The sequence below is a fragment of the Mus caroli genome, unplaced genomic scaffold (genome assembly GCF_978045245.1).
Source record: "Mus caroli unplaced genomic scaffold, Mus_caroli_1 scaffold_9, whole genome shotgun sequence".
Lineage (NCBI taxonomy): Eukaryota > Metazoa > Chordata > Mammalia > Rodentia > Muridae > Mus > Mus caroli.
Genome location: NW_028227264.1, coordinates 59,569,387 through 59,588,638, shown reverse-complemented (window position 1 = coordinate 59,588,638; position 19,252 = coordinate 59,569,387). Strand labels below are relative to the sequence as shown.

The 19,252-nt window shown below is 50.9% G+C and overlaps 1 protein-coding gene across 1 annotated transcript in view; it reads left to right on the top strand.

Annotated features, from left to right (window-relative positions):
* The first annotated feature begins 15,097 nt into the window (after window positions 1-15,097).
* The window catches only part of Pald1 (phosphatase domain containing paladin 1), a 64,517-nt gene continuing 60,362 nt past the window's right edge, over window positions 15,098-19,252 (top strand). Inside the window, exon 1 of the mRNA XM_021174365.2 lies at window positions 15,098-15,184. The gene's annotated coding sequence lies outside the window, so the exon portion shown is untranslated. The remainder of the gene's footprint in view (window positions 15,185-19,252) is intronic.

The window sequence follows — 19,252 nt, the reverse complement described above, 5'->3', positions numbered from 1 at the left end:
GGGTTGTCTTGCTTGTTTGTTTGTTTCCAATTGTGGTAAAAAAAAAAAAGTGGTGTATGGGACAGGGCTGGTGGTGTAGCTCACTGACAGGAAGGATGCTTTCTTGCTATTCGGTTTTAATTGTATTTCTGTGTGTGTGTTCACATGCACATGTGGAGGAGACTAGAGGACACTTGGTGGCAGTTGGCTTTCTTCCCTTACCATGGGTTCCTGAGATGGCACTCAGGCCATCAGGCAGCAACCACTTTGACCTTCCGAGCCAGCGGTCCTCAACCTTCCGAGTGCTGCGACCCTTCAACAGATCCTCATGTTGTGGTGACACTCCCCCCTCCCCCAGCCATAAAATCATTTTTTCTGCTACTTCATAACTGTAATGTGGCTGCTTTTCGGGATCGACCCCTGTGAAAGGGTTGGCAAACTCCCCCGAAATGAGTTGGGACCCACTAGCGGACAGCTACTGTTACTGAGCCATTTTGCTGTTCCTAGAGTACATGCTATGAATGAACCAAGTCCTACATGCTGGCCTCAGACCGGCCAAACACATGTATGCATGAAATATGAAATATACATAACTTGGGGCCAGATAGCTTAGCAGTTAGCACTGGCTGCTTTTCCAGAGGACTGAAGTAAAAGTCGTTGTCTTCTTCTTCTTCTTCTTCTTCTTCTTCTTCATCTTCATCTTTTTTTTTTTTTTTTTTTGGTTTTTCAAAACAGGGTTTCTCTGTCTGTGTAGCCCTGGCTGTCCTGGAACTCACTCTGTAGACCAGGCTGGCCTCGAACTCAGAAATCTGCCTGCCTCTGCCTCCTGAGTGCTGGGATTAAAGGCGTGCGCCACCACGCCCGGCTTCCATAAATATTTTTTAAAAAGATCTCAGAAAACTAGAGAGTCAGAGTTCGGGGAAGCCTGTCATGTGAGGAAAAGGTGTAAGCAAGTACACACTACACACACACACACACACACACACACACACACACTAAAACCGAATGGGATCAGGCCACGCACACTCGCAATGCACACGTGTGCACATGCACACACGTGCACACACACACGGGCACACATACACATTCACACACATGCACACACAACACACAGGCACACACACATGCACTAAAAATGAATTGGATCAGGCCATACACACACACACACATACACACACACACACACACACACACACTTGCACACTACTATGAATGGGATCAGGCCAGGCACTGTGTCATGAGCTTTCAGTTGTCTGAGTCGATGGCTGTCTGTGACTCTGAGGCCAGTCTAGTCCACATAGAGAGTTTCAGGCCATGTTGTGAGAACCTTGTGTGTGGGGTGAGGGTGACGGCTGGAGAAAGAATTAAACTAAAATAAAAAACCAAACAAATAAATAAATGGAAAAATTTGAAGCAATGAATTATAATAAGACTTAAGCTTAGCTCTGTAAGTATTTGTTGGCTTGTTTTTGACACAGAGTCTTAGTATGTAGCCTAGAACTTCACAATCCTCCTGCCTCAGTTTTCTATGTGCTGGGATTGTAGGTGAGTGCTAGTAAGCTCACACACATTCACACTCACACACACTCATACACACACACTCTCATTTTTAGATAGGACTCACCCAGGAGACTTGGCTGTCCTGAAGATTAGGCTGGCTTCCAACTCACAGAGATCTGCCCGCCTCTGCCTCTCAAGTGCTGGGATTAAAGGTGTGTGCCACCATTCCAAGATATATAATGAGAGAAGGTTTCACATTAGCCTAGGCCAGCTTCAAACTTTCTATGTAGCTGAGGCTAACCTTGAACTTCTGAACCTCTGACCTCTACCTCTCAAATGCTGGGATTACAGGTATCCTCAATATTCTTGTTTTTATTCTGCTTGGGGATTGAACCCAGGCCATAGGTCAACACTCTATCAACTGGGCTACATCTATATCCCCAACCACTGATTAAATATCTGTTGTTGGAACAAGGTCTCCGGTAACGCAGGCTGGCCTTGAACTTACTATGTAGTTGCTGATGGAATCATAGGTGTGCACTTCTGCCTCTGCCTTCCAGTGCATCCTTTTTTAAAAAAAATTGTTTTTATTTTTTGTTTTATGTGTATGGGTATTTTACCCGTTTGTATATTTGGGGGCAATTCTCTGTGTGTCTGGTCTCCTTGAACTCTAGAAGAAGCATTGAGTTCCGAGAGTGGAGTTACAGACATTTGTGAGCTGACACGTTGGTGTTGGAGTGAACCCAGGTCCTGGAGTCAGCAATGCTGTTGAATATTCCTCTCCCCACCCCCGCACTCCCCTCCCATGTCCTTCCAGTGTTTTAAACTGATTCATGGACCTCCGCTTGCTTCGGCCCCGCTCTATCCGACCCAAAGATTTATTTATTATTACATGTAAGTACACTGTAGCTGTCTTCAGACACTCCAGAAGAAGGAGTCAGATCTAGTTACAGATGGTTGTGACCCACCATGTGGTTGGTGGAATTTGAACTCAGGACCTTCAGAAGAGCAGTCAGTGCCCTTAAGCACTGAGCCATCTCACTAGCCCCTCACTTAACATTTGCATGCTCACAAGGCCCTAGAGCAGGAAGCTCTCTGAGCTGCCGGAGTTTCCATCTCTCCCTCCTGGCTCTGACTACCACCCTCTCCTGCCTGTCCTGTCTCCCACACCCCCCCCCCCCGCCCCCTCCCCCGCCCCTGCCCACCCCCAACTTCCAGCTTGCTGCAACCCCATGCTGTTCCCTCATCAAAGCAGAAGTCAGGAGGTAGCAGGTGACAGGCTGGGAGGCAGGCTGGGGGCTCAGGATCCGACCACAGTTTCTTAATGGGAAGTGCCAGATAGGTGCAAAGTTAGAGCTGGGAGGGAGTCAGCTACCCCGTGTGTGGGAGGTGCTGGGTGGGGAGACAAAGACTCCTTTCTTGACCATCTTGGGAAAAAATCCCACAGGGGAAGTAGGAAAAGTGCTCAGAACTCTCCTGTTCCCAGCGTTCCCACAGCTCCTGAGAGCGGGAGAGTTTAGCTAGGGAGTCTGGGAGCCAGTTATGGGATGGCATTTCTCAAATATTTGAAAACTAGGCTACTGACTCACCACTGGTGGTGAGTGGTGTGTGTGTGTGTGTGTGTGTGTGTGTTTGGTATGGTGCATGTGGTGTGTGTGTGTGTATGTTTTGGTATGGTGCATGTGGTATGTATGTGGTGTAGTGTGTGTGTATATTTGTGTGATATGGTGTGTGTGTATGCGGTGAGTGGTGTGTGTGTGTGTGTGTGTGTGAGTGATATGGTGTGTTTGTGCGCACGAGAGAGAGAGAGAGATAGAGAGAGAGATAGAGAGAGAGAGAGAGCGAGAGCGAGAGCTGAACATAAGGGAACCAACAGACTTGGGGATGCCAGGAAAATTCCTCAATGGTATGTTATCACAATTTGTGCATTTGTATAGTGAAGACAGTAGCAGAGTTAGCCTTAGGACTGAAATGGCCACTCTGAAGTCTCTCAACCAGGGAAGGAAGGAGAGGAATCTTAAGGAGGGGCGGGGCGGGGGGCTCTGGAATGAAGGGAGATCGAGCCCTAAGTTCTATGGAAGTGGATCCGCCTGCCCATTCTAACAATGCCTCTAAGTCACCTGAAGTTTGTCACCTGCCACCAAATAGACATCTGCCCCTCCCCTCTTCATAGGTGGAGTTGAGGAGAACATAAGGCAAAGGTGATTGTGCCCATTGCACAGACCAGGAGGCTGAGACCAGAAGGTTCCTTGATATGCCCAGCTGTCTGAATGAAAATGGTCCCCATCGAATCATAAAGAACAGCACTGTTGGGTGGCCTTGTTGAAGGAAGTGTGTCACTGGGGGTGGGCTTTGGGATTTCAGATGGTCAAGCCACGCCCAGTGTGACTCTCTTCCTGCTGTCTACTGATCAGGATGTAGAACTCTCACCTACCTCTCCAGCACCATGTCTGCTGGCACTATGTGTCCTGCCATGATGACAGTGGACTAAACCTCTGAACTCTAAGCCAGCACCAATGAAATGCTTTCCTTTATTAGAGTTGCCACAGTCACGGTGTCTCTTCGGAGGGATGGAAACTAAAGCACCAGCCTACTCCCAGGGAGGCAGGAATTGGGACTGGGACTTGGGTTTTCAGAAGGTTGATCATGGCTCTTGGTTCTTTGGAGCTTGGCCCTATTTTCCCTTCAGTTAGAGAGGGCTGACTGATTGATTGAAAGGAAGGCAGGGGCGGGCTGGAGAGGGCTCAGTGGTTAAGAGCACTAACTGCTCTTTTAGAGGACCTGGGTTCAGTCCCCAATACTCACATGACAGCTAACAACTGTCTGTAGTTCCAGTTGTGGAGGATCTGGCACCTTCAAAGATACCTGCAGGCAAAACACCAATGAGAATAAAATAGAAATAAATAAATCTTTAAAAAGAAGAAAGGTGCTGGGCATGGTGGTGCATGCATTTAATCCCAGCACTTGGGAGGCAGAGGCAGGCGGATTTCTGAGTTCGAGGCCAGCCTGGTCTATAGAGTGAGTTCCAGGACAGCCAGGGCTACACAGAAAAACCCTATCTCAAAAAACCAAAAAAGAAGAAGAAGAAGAAGAAGAAGAAGAAGAAGAAGAAGAAGAAGAAGAAGAAGAAGAAGAAGAAGAAGAAGAAGAAGAAGAAGAAGAAGAAGAAGAAAGGCAGGGATGGGCTTCCTTCTGCTAGATCCCAAGCATAGAGCTCCCTCCCCTAACTGTGAGGGGCCCCTTCACAGGGTCCTGTCAGAGGGGCAGAGGAGCAGGCAGAAGCCACATTTTTCTCACATTCCTTCATGGGGGCCCTATGAGGCAGGACTTCCCTTCTCTTTCCCGAGTAGAGAAGGAAACTGGGGTTCCAGGAAGCGAACAAGCCTATGACAGGGTATCTGGGCTTGTTTCCCAGCTCTGGCTGGAGGTGAGGAGAAGTGTGAGCCTCAGCCCTGGGAAGCCCTCTGAGCTGGGCCCGGGCAACCTTAGGTTCAGAGGGACTGGCATCACCTCCATTCCTGCCAATGATTCAGACTAACACATCATGGGTGGGAGTGGGACTTGGGGGCGGGTAACCAAGTTGCATTAGCTGGATATAGTCAGGAGAGGGCTCAGGGTTTTTTGGCCCAGTGGTTTCTAGTCAAACTAGACCCCACCCATCCTGGAAAGGTGTCCAGGGCTTCTGCTAGTGTTTGCTGCAGGGGAAGAACTGTCTGTCACTGTGCCTGTTTGCTCCTTCCTGTAGGATTGAGAGTGACTGTGGAGGTCTGCTTTGCGGAGGGCTCCAGACAGCTCTCTACCAGAGCCCTGATTCCAGCAAATGGGAATGTCAGGGGCTGCAGTCTAGCTGAGGGTGTTTGGGGGGCGGGGATAAACAGATCTGGAAGTTGTCCATGTCTCTGCTGAGTGCAAGCTGGCAAGGTGGTCGGAAGCATCCGTCTCTTCTAAGGAGCAGAGCTTCCAGCCGCTGGACTGAAGACATTGATTGGCCTGGGCAAATCAGGTATACTGGGGGCACACCAGCATTTGGGAGGTGGAGGCAGAGGGTAAGCTTGGGCTACATGAGACTCTCTCAGAGAGAGAGAGACAGAGAGAGAGACAGAGAGAGAGAGACAAAGAGAGAGAGACAGAGACAGAGAGAGACAGAGACAGAGAGAGACAGAGACAGACACAGAGACACAGAGACACTGAGAGATTGAGAGATTTCTGATAATGACTTGCTCAAAACAGTCAAGAAGGAAGGAGACAGGCAGAACCAAGCCTACCTTGTTGGCTGCGATGGAAGTACACTCATTTAATCTTAGCACTACAGAAGCAGAGGCAGGTGGAGTTCAGTGAGTTCGAGGCCAGTCTGGTCTGCAGAGTGAGTTTCAGGACACCCAGGAGGAGAACACAGAGAAACCCTGTCTCTAACCACTGCTTAGAAGGAGGAGGAGGAAGGGAGGAGGAGGAAGGGAGGAGGAGGAAGGGAAGAGGAGGAAGGGAGGAGGAGGAGGACGAGGAGGAGGAGGAGGAAGAGGAGGGAGGAGGAGGAGGAGGTGGAAGAGGAAGGTGCTCTAACCACCAAGGCATCTCTCCAGCTCCAGGAGGGGAAAGCTTGCAAGCCATCGTATCTGGACAATGGACTGTAGACTTAATGTTGCTTTGGATATGTGCCGATAAAGAAATGGTCAACATTTAAAATGACTCAATAATTAGAATTTAGCGTAAATACACGAGGTAAAAATAGTCCATCTACACAAAAAGATGCTAGAGGGCAACCCTGTTCCCTGCCCCTGAATGTAGCCTCCTGCTAAGGCTAAACTCTCATGACACCCACTTCCAGAGCTTTCTTTTTTTTTTTTTTTTGATTTATTTATTTATTATATGTAAGTACACTGTAGCTGTCTTCAGACACTCCAGAAGAGGGCGCCAGGTCTCATTACAGATGGTTGTGAGCCACCATGTGGTTGCTGGGATTTGAACTCTGGACCTTTGGAAGAGCAGTCGGGTGCTCTTACCCATTGAGCCATCTCACCAGCCCTTTCCAGAGCTTTCAAAAGGCTGACCTTGGCGCACACCTTTAACCCCAGCACTTGGGAGGCAGAGGCAGGTGGATCTCTGTGAATTCAAGGCCAGTCTGGTCTAAAAATCGAGTTTAAGGACAGCTAGGGTTGTTATATAGAGAAACCCTGTCTTGAAAAACCAAATCAATTACTCAATTAGTTAAAAATTTAAAAAAAGTAAAATAAAAATTATAGAACTGGGTTTGGTGGTATACGACTCTAGTTCCAGTATTTGGAAGGCTAAGGCTGAGAGATAATTGTAATGCAGGACTTTAAGACTAGGATGGACAACAAGGCAAGACATTGATTTAAGTTAAAAATTGTGTATACATATGTATGTATTACACACACACACACACACACACACACACACGTGTGTATGTATAGTATACACACACACGCACACGCGCACACACACACACACACACACACACACACACACACACATATATATATATGCTAGTTGTATGTGTTTTATTTATTTGTGTGAGGCTACTGTAGGGCAGGGATTGAGTCTAAAACCTAGGGTGTTGCACATACTGAGTGAGTGTCCATGGTGTTCTGGGGAGTGTGGCTCAGTGGTAGAGTACTAGTCTATGGTCCATGAGACCCTGGATTCTGTCCCAACACTGCAGAGAACAAAAGCAACATCTGTATACAAGTGTTGTCTGCACAGGCGGTATTCTCTCTCAATAGTGTGTTCCGTATGCCAGGCAGTGGTGGCACACACCTTTAATCCCAGCACTCAGGAGGCAGAGGCAGGCAGGTCTCTGTGAGTCTGAGGCCAGCCTGGTCTATAGAACAGTTTCAGGGCAGCCGGGACTACACAGAAAAACCCTGTCTCTTAAAAAACAAAACAAAACAAAAAAAACCCTGCTGCCTGGTTACTGTCTCCAGCTGGCTGTGCCCATATCTCTGGATACAGTGTTTCCAAGTTTATTCCAGCTTCCGGTCTGTGTGTGCAGCTGCCTGGGTGAGCTGGGCATGACCTGGAGTTTCCATCACACCCTCTAGAGACAAAGTCTGGCTTGTTTGTTTGCTTGTATGGTGTATACAAACAAATAAATAAATAATCTTAAAACAAGATAGCTGGGCTGGAGAATTTCTCAGTGGGTAGAAACACAGGCTGCAGGCTGGTGAGATGGCTCAGTGGGTGAAAACATCGACTGCTCTTCCAAAGGTACTGAGTTCAAATCCCAGCAACCACATAGTGGTTCACAACCACCCATAATGAGATTTGATGCCCTCTTCTGGTGCGTTTGAAGACAGCTACAGTGAACTTATAATAATAAATAAATCTTAAAAACAAACAAACAAACAAACAAACAAACAAACAAAAAAACATACACAGGCTGCTTCTCCAGAGGAACCGAGTTCAATTCCCAGAACCCACATGGTGGTTCGCAACCCTCTATAACTCAAGTTGCAAGGAATTCATCGTCCTCCTCTGGCCTCTGAAGGCACCAGGCATGTACACGGTGCATGTGCACACATGCAGACAAAACACTGATACACGTGAAATAAAAAATTAAAAAAAAATCAAAGTAAAATAGCCACACATGCTCTTTGCTTGTTAGCCAGCCCAGCAGCTCTCTGTCCCTTGATCTTTTCATTTTCCAAACTTGTACCGTTGCAAATGGTGACCAGCCTTGTCTCTGTGGCATTTTGCAGCCACAGAGGCACATCTCCAGGCCTATTTCTGAGTGGAGGTGTGAGGTCAGAGGGTCTCTTCCTGTGTCGTCTGTACACAAACTGGCAAAAGGCTTGTCAGTGTCTCTTCTAACCCCGGGGTTCTCTGAGACTTAGAGGCAAATCAGAGGCCCATCCCAGGAGGGTTGGTACTGAGGCTGGATTGCCAGAGACTGAGCCCAGGTAACCTTCCTAATCTCCTTCCTGGGTTCCTGCTTGTCTCAAGTTCCCAATGTCCAGGACCTACCCTATGGCTTTCCGCCTCTGTGGCATCTTTCTGGTAAGCAGCCGTTCACCATGTCTTAGATGCAGGGAGATGCTACTCACTCCAGGAGTTCTGTTTCTATGGACAAACTTAATCACCAGAGGGCCCCTGGGAAGTTATGTCAGGCCTCCCTGGCTCCTGTGACCTCCCCCAGTTGCCTGCTTCCCCTGGGGGATCTTCATAAATGGCACTGCCATTCTGAGGCATCCTTGGAAGCCTGCACTGGGCTGCCTGGAGACAACCAGGCAACAGAGTTAAGCTATTTAGGGGAGAGAATGGGTGGGTGGGCGGGAATGACAGCAGTTTGTTCAGGGATGGATGGTCTCTCTGCCGCAGGGTGGTGGCCCCTGCCTGTGCCCATTCTTCTCAGTGTCCAGAGCCTGGGATTCTGCACTGAGTCCCAGCAGAAAGCCACTTGGAGCCTTGCCTGACGTCGGCAGGGGCCCAGCACTTTTGCATGTTCAGAAGGTCTTGGGATACATGCTGGCTTGGGAACCCTGGAGGGGAGGGGGATGAATATCATGTCCGAGAGAGAGCCTGGGGGGGGGGTTTCGAGACAGGGTTTCTCTGTGTAGCCCTGGCTGTCCTGGAACTCACTTTGTAGACCAGGCTGGCCTTGAACTCAGAAATCTGCCTGCCTCTGCCTCCCAAGTCCTGGGATTAAAAGCACGTGCCACCACTGTCCGGGCGAGAGAGAACCTTCTATTGCTGAAAATAATCACCATTCTTTCTCTGTTCGGCGGTGCATTGGGACGGTTGTCGGTGAAGGGATTTGTATTTTTTTTAATCTCAAAATGATATCAGGGTAGGTGTGGCTTCTTCACAGATGTGGAAATGGTAACTCAGAGAAGTCAAGCCACTTGCCTGAAGTCACACAGGTAAGTAAGAGAAACTGATTGAGAGCTCAGACTTGTTTTCCTGCAGACGACTGGATCCTCATATTGCTGGAGCTGGCAGGGCCTTTGCAAACATTTCCTTTAGCTCAAGCTGGTCTAGAAAGCTGGGTCTCCTTGCTTTTCTGGTACCCTGGTCCCATCCCTCCTCTTGCAGGAACCAATTGCTTAGGGCTGACCAATCAGCTTGCTCTTAATCTCTCCACAGGTGCTCAGGGTCAGGCCAGGGGAAGATGCTTGAAGACCAAAGCCATGGAGCTGGCAGGGCTGCACCTCAGCTATCTAACGTGGCTGCGCTCTAGGCTCCAGGTGTGGAGACTGATTCTCACCTGTAATCCCAGCCGTGTGGAAGAAGATGCTGGCGGGCCAGGACTTCAAGGGCATCCTAAGCTACACAGGGAGTCTGAAGCCAGCCAGGGCTCCACAAGACCCTACCTCAAAAGCAAAAGCCAAACTGAAAACAGAAAAGAAAGAACCAGGGCTAGAGAGGTGGCTCAGAGGTTAAGAGCACTGACTGCTCTTCCAGAGGTTCTGAGTTCAATTCTCAGCAACCACATGGTGGCTCACAACCATCTATAAAGGGATCCGATGCCCTCTTCTAGTCTGTTCTGGTGGTGTCTGAAGACAGTGGCAGGGTACTCACATACACAAAATAAAATCTTTTTTTTTTTTTTTTTTTTTTTTTAAAGAAAAGCTGGGCGTGGTGGCACAGGCCTTTAATCCCAGCACTCAGGAGGCAGAGGCAGAGGCAGGCGGATTTCTGAGTTCGAGGCCAGCCTGGTCTACAAAGTGAGTTCCAGGACAGCCAGGGCTATGCAGAGAAATCCTGTCTCAAAAAAAAAAAAAAACAAAAATAAATAAATAAATAATAATAAAAAAAAATAAAAGGAAAAAAAGAAAAGATAGAACCAGAAGACAGTATTTAATTTGAGTCTTGGTTTTTAGGCATTCTGAGGGTTTGAGGCTTGTCTTAGTTTGGGTTTTATTGCTGTGAAGAGAGACTATGGTAACTCTTAAGAAGGCAAACATTGGGCTGGTGAGATGGCTCAGTGGGTAAGAGCACCCGACTGCTCTTCCGAAGGTCCAGAGTTCAAATCCCAGCAACCACATGGTGGCTCACAACCATCCGTAATGAGATCTGACTCCCTTTTCTGGAGTGTCTGAAGACAGCTACAGTGTACTTACATATAATAAATAAATCTTAAAAAAAAAAAAAAGAAGGCAAACATTTCGTTGGGACTGGCTTACAGGTTCAGAGGTTCAGTCCATTATCATCATGGCAGGAAGCATGACAGCGTGCAGGCAGACATGGTGCTGGAGAAGGAGCTGAGAGTTTTACCTCTTGATCCATAGGCAGTAGAAGGAGATTGTGTATCACACTGGGTATAGCTCGAGCATAGGAGACCTCAAAGCCTGCTCCCACAGTGACACAAGGCCATACCCGCTCCAACAAGACCTCACCTCCTAAGAGTGCCATTCCCTACGGGCCAAGCATTGAAACAATCAAGTCTATGGGGCCATTTCTATTCAAACAACCACAAGGCTGCCCTTTGGTAGTAGAGCCTTGTTTTACTTAAGGCCCCAAGTTCTATCTACAACACCAGAAAAAGAAAAAGGAAAAACAAACAAACAAACAAATGGCTTGAATTTAAACTTTGACCAATTTGAGCTAGGGGGTAGGTTGTGGTGTGAGTGTGAATTCTGGAGATTCTGAGCTCTAGGTTCCTGAAAGTACCTACAGTCTAGGGGATGTGCTCGGGTCCCACTGCCTTGCAGGGTAGGCATGAGGCAGAGTCTAAAGCAGACAGATCTAGTGAGTGTACCAGAGAGTGGTCCAAGGAGAACTGGGCTCCTAAACTCAGCCAGAGAAGGCCTCTGCCTTGGGCAGGTTCAGGGCTGGGTTCCCAGTGTGAGCGTTGATGGCAGCTGTCACCAGTAAGCACTGGTACCCTTTTAATCCTCGAGGTGGTCCCAGGAAGCAAGAACTGCTGGGAACTTGTGGGGACTGGGAGCCACCTCTCCAGGCCTGTGTCTTCCTGGTTCAAAGCTGGTTTTACACATGGGTGGCACACAATAGGACTCACTCACCTAGGCCCGGGATCCTGAGGCAGAGCAATGGGCCTGGGACTGTGAAGAAGCCAGAAGAACCATCTGCATTGGGAGTTAGCTGATCACCAGGCTTGGGGAAAGCTGCTGACACCTTCCCTGGAGTACTGTGATAGTCTTGTGGTCACCAAGAGCAAGACCAGGCTGTCTTCATCTGCTGTGTCCCGTGAGCCCAGACTTGCGGGGCCTGATGGGAGTCGAGAGGAGCTGTGAGGCCTGCTTCTTCTCCCCTGTCAAGTGTCAACTTTGGTTTGGATTCAGTGCCTCTGTCTTCCGGACAGTCATTTGTGCCTGTCAGAAAATAACTTGTGGCTTGAGTGTTCCCATGAGGGAGACCCGGTTCCCACAGCTTCTGCTCAAGGACTAGATTTGAGAGCTCTCTCTCTCTCTCTCTCTCTCTCTCTCTCTCTCTCTCTCTCAAGAGCTCTGAAACCTGGCTAGGGCTGAACTGTCCTGGGGCCCCACAAGATGCATTTGCAGTGACAGCTGCCATTGCGGCTGACTGACTCTGTACTGGGGTGGGTGCTCTTTCTGTGTTGTATATGCATTTTTATTTAGATTCATGTATACACACATACACATGTACACACATGTACACACATGCACACACATGTACATAATGCACACATACACACACACATGCACAGACATACACACACACACACACACATACCCACACTCTCGCTGAAACCCTGTACAGACACACAATCCCTTCCTCATATTTGTGCAGAGGAGCAGTACAAGTCTTGATTGTGCAGATGTGTTCCATACAAACACATCTGTACAGGGTTCCCCACTCCTTAAGCCTGTGTAGGGTACTGAGGGTGTGGAATTGGATCCTGAATACTCTGTTTTCTCAGGTTCTGTTCTGTGACCCATGGGTCCTTTCTTTTTTTTTTTAAGATTTATTTATTGATTATATGTAAGTACACTGTAGCTGTCTTCAGACACTCCAGAAGAGGGAGTCAGATCTCTTTACGGATGGTTGTAAGCCACCATGTGGTTGCTGGGATTTGAACTCTGGACCTTCGGAAGAGCAGTTGGGTGCTCTTACCCCCTGAGCCATCTCACCAGCCCCCTGAGCCATCTCACCAGCCCCCGGTCCTTTCTTAGGAGACCCAGCTTTGCTCTGGCGCTGTAGAAACGTCTACAGCATTTGAGAGGCTCCAGGCTGGCTTAGCTAGAAGAGCCGCTTCTTGATTCTTGATTTCTACTGGGCCTGGAGAGAGTACAGGGTTTCTGCTCATCGTGCCCTTGGCTGCTCTGTGACCTCTCTCCCCATCTTAGAAGCAAGTGGGGGTGACTCTGGCCCTCAAGGCCTGAGTTTAGTCCTTGTGGCTCATGGGACTTCCCTGTCCCAGCCCACAGCCAGGGCTGCAGAGCAGGGGCATACATGGGAACTGGTAAGGCACCTGTGTCCTGTACCTGAGATGTCTCCAAGTCTCTGCCTCCTAGTTCCTGAGGCCTTTCCACCAAGCTGTGAGGCTGTTGGTTAGAGTTTGAAGGGCTGTGATTACAGCTGTTCTTGCGAGCCACCACAGAGGGCTTCTCTGCTGGATTCAACAAGAGCAGAGACACGTGTGAATAACACATCTTCACTCACTGAAGATGATGTGTCAGGCATATGCTGGGGACCAAAGACAGATCACACATGCTGTGACTCTCCAGGTGCCGTCCTTAGAGGCACACAGCCAGGGATCGTTTCTTCGGGACAGTGCAGGGCACTGTGCATGTATGTGTATGTTCTAGTCTCTCTGTGTGTGCATTCTATACCATGTGTTTGCACATGCCTGGCTATGGTGCTGTTAGCAAACTGTTCTGAAACCTGTCCTCAGGCCCTCAGGGGACCCATTTGGGACTTGAGTGGATGGGGACATGGAGCTGTGACAGAGGAACCAGGAAGAACACTGTGCCCAAGGATGGAGCCTGACAATATGCTACACACTGTACTTAGGCCTCTGGTCCCCAGCTCAGTAGCTCCTCAAACATCTCTCTCAAAGACGCAGAAGGTGGGGGTCACACAGCCCAGCTAAGGAACTGTAGGCCAATCTGAGTGAAGTGTGGCTGGAGCCAAGATGACCATGGTCCTTAAGCAACCCTCTGGGCTTTCTCTTTCTTCCTCACACACCTTGGATGGGCAGAAGGGAGTCTGACAGAAGGGCAGGTAGTCCCGGGGCCTCAGTTTCCCCATGTATTAAAACAGGAATAGTGAGGGCTAGGGATATGCTAGAGTGTTTGCATGCCCAGCATACACAAGAATACTTGATTTCAACACCCAGCACTGCATAAGCCAGAATGAGGGACCATGCCTAAAATCCCAGCATTCAGGAGGAGGGATTTAGAATTTCTAGGTTATTCTTAACTAAATATTGAACAAAATCAACTTGGGATGGATATATGAGACCGTGTGTGTGTGTGTGTGTGAACAATGATAGGTACATAGGTACATGCTAAGATTACACAGATGAGATACCGCTGCAGACATGCTGGGTATCTGGCCAGACCACCCTTAATGAGTCCTTTTAGGGTTGCAAGGCCCTCCTTCTGCATAGTTCAAGTTCCCTAGCTTGACTTTGGCTAAAGGCCAGGCCTGCAAAGTTTTCGTCCTGGTCACAACTCCCTGCAGAGCGTGCCAAGAACCCTCTAGCTCTGACTGGGGCCAAGCAGGTAGAGGCAGGAAGGAACTATTCCTCAGTGTAGGGAGAGAGAGAGAGAGAGAGAGAGAGAGAGAGAGAGAGAGAGAGACCACATTCCATACATCAAAGAGGCTTTCCTGAGACCTAAGCAGGGGTGAGTAAGTGCCCGTGGGTGATCCAAGGTCAAGGGTCAGGTACCTGCCCAGATGCTGGATCCAGACCTCACCAGAGCCCCAGGGCCCATCACCACTTGGAGGCGTTGGGTAGGGGTAGTGGGGTTGCTCTTCTTCCAAAGACTGGGAGCTGCAATTTTCCTAAGCCAGCGGTCAAGGTGACCACCTGCTCTTTGAGGGCTTCATCCTTCGACGTCTATTCGGAGAGGCGTCAGACCTTCCCTACCTAGCCCAAGTGGCACAGGAGAAATGCTGATTCTGGAGTCCAGGAGAAGCAGAAAGGGGAAGCCCGGGGCTACAGACATAACGGGGGCCCTGGAGTAGGGGAGGGGGTGTGGCGCCACCAGCCTAAGCATTTTTCTCCAGCTATGGAGGTTGGAAGCCGGCCTTGGGTATCTTCCAGAAGGAACCGACCAGACAAGGAAAGAGGAACTTGCTTCTCCCGCAGGTTCCCTTTACCCTTGAGTTTTCCTCCAGGCGTAGGGCGAGCAGACGGAGGATGCTGGCCCGGAACCGGCTGGGTTGAAAGCGGGGGTTGGGGGGTGGGGTGGGAGGGGGGAGGGGAGTTGTGCCTATCCGACCGTAGTAGGGTGAGTGTATCTTTAAGTCCGCGCCCCCTCCCAGTGGGCGGAGGCCGAAGCTGTGACCGCGCCCGCCCTGGCGTGGGAGGGGGGGTCCGGATTCGGGGCGGGGTTCTGGGGGTGATCCTGGCCTTGGTGGCCCCAGGCTGGCGGGGTCTGCGCCGCCTGGACACAGCAGGAGCTGCCTCCGCCCCCGGATGGGCTGGGAGGGTGGGCGGAGTCATCTGGAGCCCGCGCGGGTAGTGCCCGCAGCCCGCCTCGGCGCCCGCAGTCCCCGGCCGCAGAGCGCGACGCTCCCCCGGAGCTGCGGCTGCCAGGTAAGCACGCGTGGGCCACGCCGAGGGAGGATCGGGGTCCCTCGGTCTGGGACGGAGGCGTCCGAGCCACCCAGGCCTGCCCCAGGCTGGCGCCACCATGCTTTCTCAAAGCCGGAGCTGCTCCCGGGTTGTGCGCAGGTCGATCCCGGACTCATCTCCTGTACTCTGGCTTCCCTCGGAGTGGGGGACAACATGGAGTGGCGACACCCGCACTTCATGGCCTGGGAGCCCTCCGGGCCAGCTGGGCTGGGCTTCCGAAGAAGTTAGGAAAGATAGCCGCGTTGCGACCCCGGCATGGGGTCCCCAGACTTATCTGCAGGACCCTTGAGGCCCAGGGACAAGGGAGCAAACTCAGGGGCCTGGCAGGCACTGACTTTGACTCGCCGCTCGGTTTGGTCTCTTTTGAGGCGGGGTTTCCTTGGTGTGAGCGAGGGTGTGCGTGCAGCGTGAGTACATTCATGTGCCTGAGGATGACACCCCCTCCCCCGAAAAGACATGGGCTTAATAGAAAGGTAGTGTTTGGGACACTGACTGTCCTAGTTCCTTGTAGTGGCCAAGCTGCCCTTGTTTTGGAAATCAGACTCCACAAAAGCCTGGCCCGGGGTGAGCTTGAGGCATCTCTGGTCTTCCAGCCAGAGAGTATGGGCCGGTCCTTGTCTGCCCACAGCCAGTGACAGAGCACCTGTGGCTGTGGGCTCCGGGCCATGCACAGACAGTGTGGGAGGTGGGAGGACTTGGAAGGGCTCTGTCCTCTTGTGGCTCGGTCCTGCAAGGGAAGACAAGAGAGAAACACTTGGCCAGTTCTCTGATAGGGAGTTTGATACCAGCCCTGGGCTGGTAGCCCTAGAAGGAAATGCCAGGAGGTTCCTCAAGGGAATTGCAAAACACAGGCGCAGCGAGGGTACTCTCTCTGGGTGTCCTGTGACTTTGCAGATAGCTGTGTTTAAATGTCCCGGTGCAGGCAACCCCATCCTCCTCATTAGCATTACTAATCAGGACCTCTTTGCACCTCGCCTCGTGCGGCGGTGGTGCTGGGGCGGGGGTGGGGGTAGGGGGATGGGATGGGATGGGATGGGGGCAACAAGCGTAGGATGGCTGACAAGGACTTCCTGCTTCTGTGTGTCCACCCCACCCCCATATTTTGTTTGCTTTGGGGGTGGTGGTGGTGTCCAAAGACCCATTTGTTTACTCCAGTCAGATGGAGCGCAGGTTTGGGGCTGCTGAGGTTTGAGCCAGCCTTCCAGGAGGAAGCCCTGACTTCCTTTTTGAAGAGTCTCCTTCGTGGGGGCTGGAGGGAAGGGTGGGAGGCATTGGCCAGACGCGGTTTCCTGTCGGGGCAGACCGGCCTGAGGTGGCCCAACTTTGCTCCCTTCTCTGGTGATGGAGTGGACAGGGTGGGGCTCGGGGCAACTCTAACCCTACTCTGCCGCTCTGTAGTGTCTGAGACTTTGCTCCGTCCCTGTTGTTCCCCATACTTTGGAGAAGGCGGTAGTGTATCTCAGGCAAAGGTCTTGGGGCACTGTTCTTCTAGTGGGAGCTACCCAGGCCCAGGAGAGAGAGCCGTGTGGGTGGGACATGAGCTCATATGCAGGTGTATAAGAGCCCTGTGGGCAGACACAGGGAAGAACTGGACATATTTACCAGAGAACAGGCACAGAACGAGGTGGGCTGGCACCCCACAAGCATAGACATGTGAGGGACAGTGTTTGTGAGCATGTGAAGGAGAACTAGTGATAACCACAGACACTTAGAGACAGGCTTGTGTTCCTGGCATCGCAGTCGGCTTGGGCAGCAGATGTGTAAATAGGTAGACCCACTGAAGAACAGACATGCATTTAAATTGACACCAGGTCTCAAGGTTCTCAAGAACTAGATAGACCTGGAGCCAGTTGTGCTCCGCCTCTGGTGGGCGGGGGCGCATACACTGGCCAGAGGCACCTGCTAGTCCAGGCTAGGGTCTGGCTAGCTGTAGATGCTGAGACATAGTCCCAAGTGACTGTTGCTGTGGTTATGACTGCTGAGCCAGACGTTATCTTGTTCAGCGTGGAGAGACAGGTACTCAGATGCTGTGTGGCATGGCTTCCTTCCTGCCTCATGTATCCCAGGCTAGCTTTGAACTTACTATGTAGCCAAGGAGAGCCTTAGACTCCCCATCCTCCTGTCCCTACCTCCTGGGTACTAAGGTCTCAAGCATGCTCCACCACACTCATTGTTGAATTTTTCTATCCCATGTTGGAGATGGTTAGACGACCCCAAAGTGTTCTGTTTTAGTGTGAAGGTGTGCAGCCTCCTGCCCTCTCAGTTACCGGGCTGAGAGTCTGCCTGGGGCACCAGTAGAAGCTTCTTCAGCCTTTGATGGCATCGCTTTGTGACCCCAGGACTTCTGCGAACCTTCCTGCCACTTTGTGCTGCTGTGCCCTGCTTGGCTGTGGGGCTTTCCTGCTGAACTTCCCTAAGCCCCTGGAGCCTTAGGTAGTTGTCTCTGTATACCAGCGGGAGATCTATGGAAGTCTGGGATGAGAGTTTTCTCCTTCTGGCGTGGACAGAGCAGAGGCTCCCACGTTCTGCCTGTGCTCATGTCTTCTCTGCCCAGCTTGGCACCTTTGGAGCCAGCCTGACCCTGATACAGCTTGACACCAAATGCTCTTGTGACCTTCCACAGTCACTTACTGTGGCAGTTACCTCATTCTGAGCCCCAGCTCCCTGGAGGGTTAACTGGAAGACAGTTCATGACAAGTTAGTGACTTTCCATCAGTCCACAGGGTTGCAATCAGGACTGCCCAGAGTCTTTAGCAGCCAGGTGTTTGGCCGGGAGCCCGGGCAAATTGTGGTGTGTAGACACTGTACACGTCTTTGTTGGAAGCGGCAGCCCCCTCTGTCCCCTCCTCTCTCTTTATCTCTGCCAGTGGCTCCTCCTTGTCCTGGGGTCCTCAGAAAGGGTCAGGAAGTGGCAGGCTGGGCGTGTGGAAGCTTGGGCTTTCTGCCTGCTGGGCCTCTGGGAGGAGAGCCAGTGGTTAGCTAAGAATAGTCCCAAATCATGGCTCTGGTCTCCCGGTGGGCAGCGCTGCCTCTCCCTGCCTCTCGCCTAGCAAGGCATTTGGAGACCGGCTTTGCATGTTTCATGTGGCCAGCATGGCATAGGGGTGGGCCTGGGACATGGGATCTGTAGGCTCCTGGCTGCAGCTGGCTTTGCAACTTTGCCCAGCCAGGCCATTGTCTGGGACTTGGTAAAGAAAAAGTAAGTGAGGAACATCCTTGTCACTTGGAGATCTTACCCCCACAGTGTGTCCTGACAGCACCACCCCTGTCCAGCTTCCCTAACTTGAAGAAGACAGTTCTGTTAGCAGACCATCAGATCTGAATCCCTGTCCTAGCTCTGTGACCCTCCAAAAGCACACGTCTCTGTGGCTTATTTTCCTTATGTAACAGGCTAGGGAGAGGGATTCCCCTGTAAGCATGTCCAAGAGCGTAAGGCCAGTGTGTACGGAGATGCCTGGAGACTGTCTGGCTCCCAGGATGTTCTAGGGAGACAGTGGGTGCCACAGCCATCTTTAGGATTACATTTTCTAGCAGAGTGGCTGTTGACACCAGAGACACCAATGATTGCATTGTGTTGAATGGGGACAAAGGACCAAATGTCATTTTGATTTGGGTTCTTCCGTGTGGGTCCCATCTGACGTACGGAGCATCCAGCAGCAGTCAGATATATGGCTCAGTTGGTAAAGTTGGGTCTCACGCAAGCACACGTGTAAGTCCCATTGCTAAAACCCACCAAAGTGCTGGCTTCAGGCTTGTGTAGTGCTGGGAAAATGGAGAGGAGAATTCCTGAGGCTTCCTGGTCAGCCTGCTTAGCCTAACTGCTGAGAACCAGGTTTAGTGAGACACAGTCTCCAAAAAACGTAAAATGGAAAGTGATTCAGGAAGACATCTAGTGTCAACCTCCGGCCTCCACGCCTGGCCACACATGCGTATGTATATTCACTTGCACATACGTCGATGAAGTGCAGGTAGGTATGAAGAAGTGGGTTAGACTCTGGTCAAATAGGAGACAAGCAAGCGAGGCACAGC